The sequence below is a fragment of the Mesitornis unicolor genome, unplaced genomic scaffold (assembly GCF_000695765.1).
Source record: "Mesitornis unicolor isolate BGI_N332 unplaced genomic scaffold, ASM69576v1 scaffold25212, whole genome shotgun sequence".
NCBI classification, from domain to species: domain Eukaryota; kingdom Metazoa; phylum Chordata; class Aves; order Mesitornithiformes; family Mesitornithidae; genus Mesitornis; species Mesitornis unicolor.
Window position 1 is genome coordinate 33,078 of NW_010171612.1, and position 9,266 is coordinate 42,343.

The window sequence follows — 9,266 nt, forward strand, 5'->3', positions numbered from 1 at the left end:
CTCCTCTGTTTTCCTTCCTTCCTTCCTTCCTTCCTTCCTTCCTTCCTTCCTTCCTGCCTTCCTGCCTTCCTGCCTTCCTGCCTTCCTGCCTTCCTGCCTTCCTGCCCTTCCTGCCTTCCTTCCCCTGCTGTTTATCACAACAGAACTTTCCAACTTTCCATCTTTTCTGAAGAACATCCTTCCAACAAGTTAAAAGAACTTTGACTTGGTTAAATTTTATAAGGAGCTGCAAATTCCCAAGTATCCAGCAAAGACCCATAGATGTTTAACAAGCATCTGAAGATGAAATCCTTGGGTAATGAGTGGCTGAATTAATTTATCAACTATGCTGTTTTCTTGTCTGAGATCCATACAATAATTTTCACAATGAGGAAGGCAGACCCAGTCATACAGGCAGCAGCTGTGCATACGGATGTATATGCTGTACATATACTGAGAGATTGAGAGAACAATTTGATTCAGTGGAATTACTGATGCAAAGTGGAAGAGGAGAATTTGCTGGTTCTCCTACAGTGCTCTAACCATAATTAGAGAGGATGCAGCTCAGAGACAATGAATGCTGATGAGAATGCTTAGTGGGAGGAGGAAATTGCCACTGCTGAAATGCAGAGCCCCAACTGGAAGCACCAATGTTGTGACTACTGTCAGAGGCAAGCATGTTTCGGTACAACATGTACTGAATGCATTTTTTTAATAGCTACAGTAAATTACAATTTTCAACTAAATTACCACTTCAGTTCTTCTATCCTCAGCCGAGTCAACCTCTGTCGAGATTCCTGAATTGTCTCTTTGCATATAGAAGAGCCAGCATGTATGTGATATGGCTACTTTCTTTGTTGCACTACTCCCAACTGCATCATTATATTTATTATTATAATCTCAATTACTCCTTCCATAATTATTCTCTATGTATCTAAAAGCACTTGTCTGCAGTTTAAAGGAAAGAAGCCATGGTACATAAATTTCTGACTTTCTCTATACATACAAATTAATTTCTACAAAGAAACTCTCCTCTCTTCTAAAAGACCTGACATACAATTCATTCTGTATGTCCTGCAGGCATGAGCAACCCAAAGGAGAGAAAAAGCTTTCAAGAACTCTGCATGGAGCATCCTAGCTTCTTTGCCAGTCTTCAGAGCTCCACCTGCCATTACAGTCACTGCTAGAAGAAGAGATAGGGCTGATTGTGAGACAAAGCCCTGCAGTGCAGGTAAGATGGGAAAATCCTCCCTTCAAACTGCATATCATTAAATCAGTGTACTTGGTGTAAAAAAATCACTTAGTGATTGCCTAGCTGAGGACACTGGAATAGCTAATACTAAAAACTTTCATTATGAAACCCAGAGAGGAATTCTACTCTTTCACAGCTTAAATAATTTCCCAGAAAGGCAAACTAACTCTTTACTGAACCATCAGACCACCAGTTCAATAAAATAATGAAAACTACCTTGAGGCAAAATAGTGCCTGACCACTTTTCTATAATGAGGGCAAAAGATGCACCTTGAGGCATCAAATCTGGAGTAATAGGAAAAGTGTAGCAGTGCTTCCCATGAAACCGAGATGACTGCTGTCTGTGACCCATAGAACTTAAATTAGTTTAAGTTTCTAGTTTGAAAGTAGGTTACTATTTAGAACAATAATGATTTTTTAAGGAATAACTGCTGTGGATTTTAATTAACAACTATGGCCTATTTCCTTTGTCTTTTGAAGACTAAGGGCATGGATGACTAAATTGCCAAAATTTTGCCTACGCTGCACTGAGAACAGCCTCTTCTAAGGTGAAAGGTTTGAGCAGAAGGCAACTAGTTATTTTATTTTAAGAAAATCTTTGAGAAATATAAAATTACATTCTGTAAATAATGCATTTACTCAAACCATACTATACTATCTCATCACACGTTTTCATTTATCCATCCATTATACTCTGAAGTTAACAAGTGCTACAATCCCAATTATCTTAGAAAAAAAGTTAGGCAAAGAATAACTTTACAAATGCTGCCATATTGAACTACAATGCATATGCAGAGTAATTTCAGCATGTGAGTGAAGGTTACAGGCTAATTGTCCATCGCTATAACTGCAGAATAATGGGGAGTTGCAGGATTTATCCATGTTGCTACAAGAGTTTTATGACAAAAATAAAGTCTGAGTTATTAGAATGAAGACTCACATAGTGTGACACGAGCATTTCTTTGTTTATCAATGAGAACACAGAGACTACACTGAGACATCTTCCTTTATTGTCTTAATAAATAAAATTTACTTAATAGTGAACAAATTAGGTCTCTAATATTCAGTGCTTTTTTAAAAAAAGAATTTCTTATTTGGAAGTCAGAAGAAGATTCTGTTTAATCCTGCAATTTGCTTTTCATTTTCTCCCAACCTGTTTTCTGATATTTGCTTCCCAAAGCTTCATTTTTTCTTTCCTGAAAGAACTTTCTCTACTTTCATCGTAAGCTGAAAATTTTCTACTGGTTTCACCACTGCCTATCAGTCATCCAGAACAGTGTCCTTGTATCATAAGTGCTTTCATTTACAATTCTTTCCTCTGATACCAGGGTAGAACTGTAATATTTGAAAAAAATAAGCTCAAGCTGGAGACCACTCCTGTTGTTGAATACATTTATCAGACAGTTGACAAATGAAAACATCGAAAAAAAAATTTCATCAGAGTCAGTAGGTACAGAAGTTTTTGCAAAGTGTTCACTGGAGAAGATTTTTGGAAGTGATGCATGTTATCATGGCAATGTTGTTGTCAACTGGGGAAGTTCAAGTTTCAGATTTAAGACATGGTTTCAGGTTCCATGTTTTGCAGTATCTGGAAAGAATATCTCTGCTCAGAATCAGGCAGAAACAGAGATTGTCATACAAAACCCAGTCCTGCCTAATTCGGAGTAGAAATTTTCTTGAAAATCAGATAGAAGAGTCATGTGAACTATGCCTTTTCACATCCCAGGCCATCATCCCAATCCCTCAGAGATAAGCCCAGTGGAAGTTCAAACTATTTTCTTACTAGCGTTACTAAAATGAAAACAGATGGAACAGGATTTCTTAAAGTACACTGCCTATTACTACCACTTCAGCAGCTGGTCTGTCTACAGAGCCAGTATCCCATCCTGACGTGACTTGGTCTCCAGCCAGTCCAGGTGTGGAGGTGGTTTGAACTTTGGAAAAGCCAAAAACTGAGCAAAATGGTAGAAGAAATAGCTGAATGCCTTCACACGTGGTATTGACTCCAAAATGAGCTATTATTAAAACAGAAAAACAAGGGTGAAAACAGGATTTTGCAGTTCTATTGAGAAGAAATGTAGAAGGAATAAGCATCTAATTGATCTGTAATTGAAAATATATTTATCTTTTTTAATATCTTTATAAACACTGAAGAAACAGTGAAGAAATGTTAAGGACTTATTGTAGGCTTATTCTGACTCCTCCAAAATGTGCCAATCGACATGCATTTTTTCAGTTTCCAGGAACAATCTTTGCTTCATAGCATTCAACAAATGCTTTTAAGCCAAAAGGAAGAAAAAGATGATCGAGGTCACTTAAGGACTTGTCTTATGTTCCACTATGCTGCTCTAGCATTTCGATATCTTCTTGGTGATACCTAAATAACCAAGATACCATGCTTTAATGGGAGCATGTGTGCAACAGAGAAAAATGTTTGCACCTCATTGCAAATAAACTTAATGCTCTTGGAGCGGTAACAGACACTCTTTACATACATAATTTCTGCATAAGCTGCATGCTTAATCACACAAGAGATACATAAAGGTCTTCAGAACGTTGATTTTTGCATGTACTGCAATAGCAGCTGTGAGATACTCAGTCATAGGCAAAGATCTTACATGATAGATGTTGAACAAACAGAGAGAAAAAAGCTTCCTGGATCCCAAAGATCTCTAGTTTTTAATTCATAATTGCCTCTAGCATTATTAGGGTACATCTCTATGTGTGTGCATGTGTGTACAGGTACAGTGTAGCCCAGATCTGGCTTTAGCATTTGCACTTGAAAAGCAAATTTTCCAGAAATGCATACACACCATGAGTGTCAAATCATTGCTTGAGTTTCCCATTATCATAGACAAATTACTATAACAATATAGTTTGAAAAAAACCCAAACAACCCAACACAAGCAACAGTGTTTGTGCTTGTAGAAAGCATATTCTATTATTAGTGTATTCATGGTCATGCATAATAAAATTTTTGTTTGGCTTTGGTTTGTTTTTTCCCCTTGTGTAATAACAAGAAGTATACAATATTGAGGAACATATTTTTACTTGAAGCTATCAATTTTTTTTTTAATCAACCTTAAAAGATTTGCATTTATTCTGCTTGTTCTTCCTTAGATAGTGAACTTTCATTTTCTGTGATGCAGCAGCATTTTCAAAAGTTTTTTGTAAAATGGCAGTTTTCATAAATGAACTGTTGCCTGCTTTTAAATGAATATGTTTCCAGCACACAAAGTTAGTTCATCCTCTGATTTGGCATTCAGTATTAAATCTGGAAAACTAATGAATTTTATCAAAGATCTAAATTATTTTAATTGATTTTTAGTTTTTCAGAACTGTTAGCATACATAGGTTGTATACTGGAACTTTTAATGGAACTGAAATTAAATAAATAAAAGACATATTTTTCAAACATTTAAATTCATTGTGTCCCATAGTCATTTGCAACCCCCTAGCCAGTATTTCTTGTGCTCTAAACAATTCATTATATGACATATTGGGATTTTCAAAAAACAGTTACTTCTTATTCAACTGTATTAATTTCATTGTCTGTAGCTGCAGCCCACATCTTCTACCAAGCTGAGTTGTGAGGTCAATGTGCCTGAGGGAAGGGACACCATCCAGAGGGACCTGGACAAGCTGGAGAAGTGGTCCCAGGTGAACCTCATGACGTTCAACAAGGCCAAGTGCAGGGTCCTGCACCTGGGTCCGAACAATCCTCATTACCAATACAAGCTAGGAGATAATGTGCTGAAAAGCAGCTCTGAGGAAAAGGACTTGGGGGTACTGGTGGATGAGAAGCTGGACATGAGCCACCAATGCACATCTGCAGCTCAGAAAGCCAATCACATCCTGGGCTGCATCACTAGATTCTGTCCCTCTACTCTGCTCTGGTGAGACCTCACCTGGAGTACTGCATCCAGCTTTGGAGTCCCCAACACAAGAAAGGACATTGAAGTGTTAGAACAGGTCCAGAGGAGGGCCACAAAGATGATCAAAGGCCTGGAGCACCTCTCCTATGAAGACAGGTTGAGATAGTTGGGGTTGTTCAGCCTGGAGAAGAGAAGGCTTCGGGTGGACCTTATAGTGACATTCCAATACCTGAAACGTGCCTATAAGAAATCTGGGGAAGAGCTGTTCACTAGGACATGTAGCTATAGGATGAGGGGTAATGGTTTTAAACTAGAAAAGGGTAGATTTAGGTTGGATATTAGGAAAAAGTTCTTCAACATGAGGGTGGTAGATCACTGCAACAGGTTGCCTAGAGAGGCGGTGGAGGCCCCAGCCCTGAAGATATTGAAGATCAGGCTTGATGTGGCTCTGAGCAACCTGATCTAGTAACATTGTCCCTGCTTACTGCAGGGGGGTTGGACTGGATGATCTTTAAAGGTCCCTTCCAACCCAATACATTCTATGATTCTATGATTCTGTTAACTGCCTGAAATGGCTTGAATGCACTCAGGAGATAGATCGACGTCCATGAACTCAACTGACCTCCAAAATTACAGGATTTGTTAAAAAAAAAAGAATCAAAGTGTTTGGTGGCATGGTCAAGAATATGTTGCTTTTTTGTATGCTTATATATTTATATACAAGCTGTCCTGCCAAATACACCTATTCATTCTTCCTGGTCCTGCTGCTGTATATAATACTATCCTCCAAAAAAGCTATGTGAAGTTATAGTATCTTGTTCATCTGTGCGGTATTATAAGCATCAGAATTGGCCTCAGCTTGTTCAGGCCTATTATCTTTAGCCATAATGAAATTCTTGGTTTCCATCATGAAGTATCATTTTGTATGTTCTTTCAAATGAGGTACTAATGAAAACAGTGGATTTTTATTTTGGATGTTGTAACATACAAGCAATATCTGAAAAGCCTCCAAAAAAAATCAGTTTCATCAAGCCATATAATGGGAATAAGAATGTAGAAGCAAGACTTCGATCCATGATTACCAGTTCAGTTCGATTTCTGCCTTAACAGTAGAAAAGTTACCCACATAATCTCTGTTTGCATTCATGCATCAATCTGAGAGAAAATCAATATACAAATACGGTATAGCATGCATTACTCACTATTCCTAAGAAGTGTTGCTATTTACCATATATAGTTTTCTTCTGTGCTCGAAGAATTAAAGTGAACAATAGCAGATGAAGTAAAAAAGAAATAAATTACCATAGGTGCCTTTGTCAGTGAAAGTAGAAGGAGGATTGGAGGGAAAATGAGTGTCATTTATGTAGCAATCTTTTTTTGAGACAGTTTTTTATTGAAGGGGAACTGTGAAATGCTTTTCAAACAGAATATTCTTCATGCTCCACAGAGCACCAGATACTATAGGAGGTCTGAGAGTATAGAACACTAATGACTCTGGCATTCATTTAGCTCTTAATAAGCACCAAATCATGCCTGGGTATCCCCACGTTTATGTCATTTGTCAATGCTGATCACTTCTTATTTATTTCTAGGACTGAATTTCTTACTCAGAAGAGCTGTTGTTTGTGGGAGGAGGCCCCTTTGTAGTACAATTTGTTATGAAGTCCCATAGGACTGGATTTGTAATTCCAAAACAAGTTGAAATAGCCTTCAATTAGCTATCAAAAAATACAATTTCGACATTTTCTAATAAAATGCTGTCTTTTTCTTCTACATAACTTAATTTTACATGTTTTTTTTAAAATGCAGTATTTTGCCTTACCTGATATTCTTTTTGTTCAATTAAAATGTTCATGAGATTGGCCACACCATTGTGACTGTGCTGTGACATCTTTTATTGTGGAATGGGGTAACCTGTTTCTTCCTATCCATAGTGACATCTAGTCCACCTCAATTGTCCCTAACATACGCTTCTGTGACCCAATTTCCCTTATAATCTTTTGAAAGTTTTAAATAGTATCTCACTGTTGGAAGCCCATCCCCACTGATCATGTTGAATTCTGGAAGAGGCTATGGTGATTATCTGGTCTCACATTCTGCATGGTATGAGATTTTTCTGAAGTAATCCCTGCTGCAAACCCAAAAGTTATGGATAATGTAGAACATCTTTTAGACATGCATTCTATCTTAATTTAAAACTTTCCAGCAATAGCGTTGCACTGTAAGCACTGAAGTTCTTCCAGTGCTTAGTTATTCTCACTGTGAAAAACACATGAGTTTTTCTTATTCTGCAGTCCCTTAGCATCAGCTTAAATCTTGAGTCTTAATACATCTTTGCTAGACTGAAGAACCCTTTTTAACTAGTTTTGTTTTTCTCTTGCAGGTATTTAGAGATGGTAATCCCCTTTATCCTTCAAAATGGTAAACCCTTTATCGTTCAAGATAAACATTTATAGTCTCTTTACACATGGAATTATTTCCAGTCTCTAATAAATCTTCTGGCTCTTTAGTGCACTCCATAACTTTTCAAAATAACTCTTGAAGTGCAGACATCAGAATTAGGTCTTATTTTAATAGCAGCTGCATAAGCATAAAATTTAGAGATAATATAAATGACCTAGGGAATAATCATTTTATGAATACATATCCAAAATCTGTGCTTGGTATTTTGGCCATACTTTCAAAGAGTATATTTTAAAATAGCTATTAAATGACAAGAAATATCCCAGAGCCTTTAGACCTAGAATGCACCCAGAATGGCAGGTCTCCGCAGGCTTCAATCCTAAACATATGCTTTACTCCTGAATACGTGTTCTGAAGTACAGAAATACCTATTGGCACTTGAATCCAGGCTACAAAGCTATTTGAACAGCTTTCTGCCCTGTTGTATCTACTATTGACCACTTCCTCAGCTTTTGTCACCTATAAACTTAATGAGTCTTAATGTTGATTGCTTCCCCATCGTTAAGAAAAAGTATTAAATAACATCAAGCCAGAAGACATAGTCATAGAATATCCCAATGAATAGTCAAAATTTAATAATTTGATATGTGTCACAATAATTTTCTTATTACTGTAGCCTCTTAATCAATATGTCACACTGCATCAAGTGAGATGTCTTACAACTGTACATTGTATCACCACAAATGTATAAACTCGGAAGTTGATATTGAGCTAGTTTGACAGGAGTTAGTTTTTATGAATGAATGTTTATTGGTGTTAATTATATTATCCTCTACATTTGTATTAATCTATTCCAGGATCAGCTGTTCCATAATTTTTGCTTGAGACCTATGCCAAAATGAAAAGCCTGTCATTGTTTTAGTAATTTTATTTACATTTTTTTGAAACTGGTGGGAAAAAAAAGAAAAAAAAAAGTGTTTTATTTCCACTCAAGCCTTCCTTGTGGACTTGTCATAAATGGGCAGCAGTGATCCCTGGTCAGCTTTTTAAACTATTGTTATGAAGTTATCAAGGGTTATGTTAAGTAAAGAAGGACTTAATGAAAGGGTTGTGCTGGGGAAGTGGCTGATAATGAATAGAATAGAATAGAATAGAATAGAATAGAATAGAATAGAATAGAATAGAATAGAATAGAATACTATTTCAATTCAAAGAGCCCTACAAGGACCATCTAGTCCAACTGCCTGAATAATTCAGGGATGACCAAAAGCTGAAGCATGTTATTAAGGGCATTGTCCAAATGCCTCTTAAACACTTACAGGCTTGGGTCATCGACCACTTATCTAGGAGAGATTTGGAGGTGTTTCACAACCCTCTCGATTAGGAAATGCTTCCTAATATCCAGTCTAAACCTCTCTGGTGCAGCTTTGAGTCATTCCCACACATTATATCACTGGATACCAGGAAGAAGGGGTCAGCAGCTCCTTCTCCACTTCGCCTCCTCAGGAAGCTGCAGAGAGCAATGAGGTTGCTCCTCAGCCTCCTTCTGTCCAAACTAGAGAAACCCAGAGTCCTCAGCTGCTCCTCATTAGCATGTCTTCCAACCCTGTCACCAGCTTTGTTGACCTGATCTGGAGACATTCAAGTTCCTTCACATCCATCTTAAATTGTATTCTCTATTTTCCACACATAAAATCAGCAAGATACTACTCACATTCAAAAACCTTGTGAGAGTTAGTTTACCTTTCACACTCTTT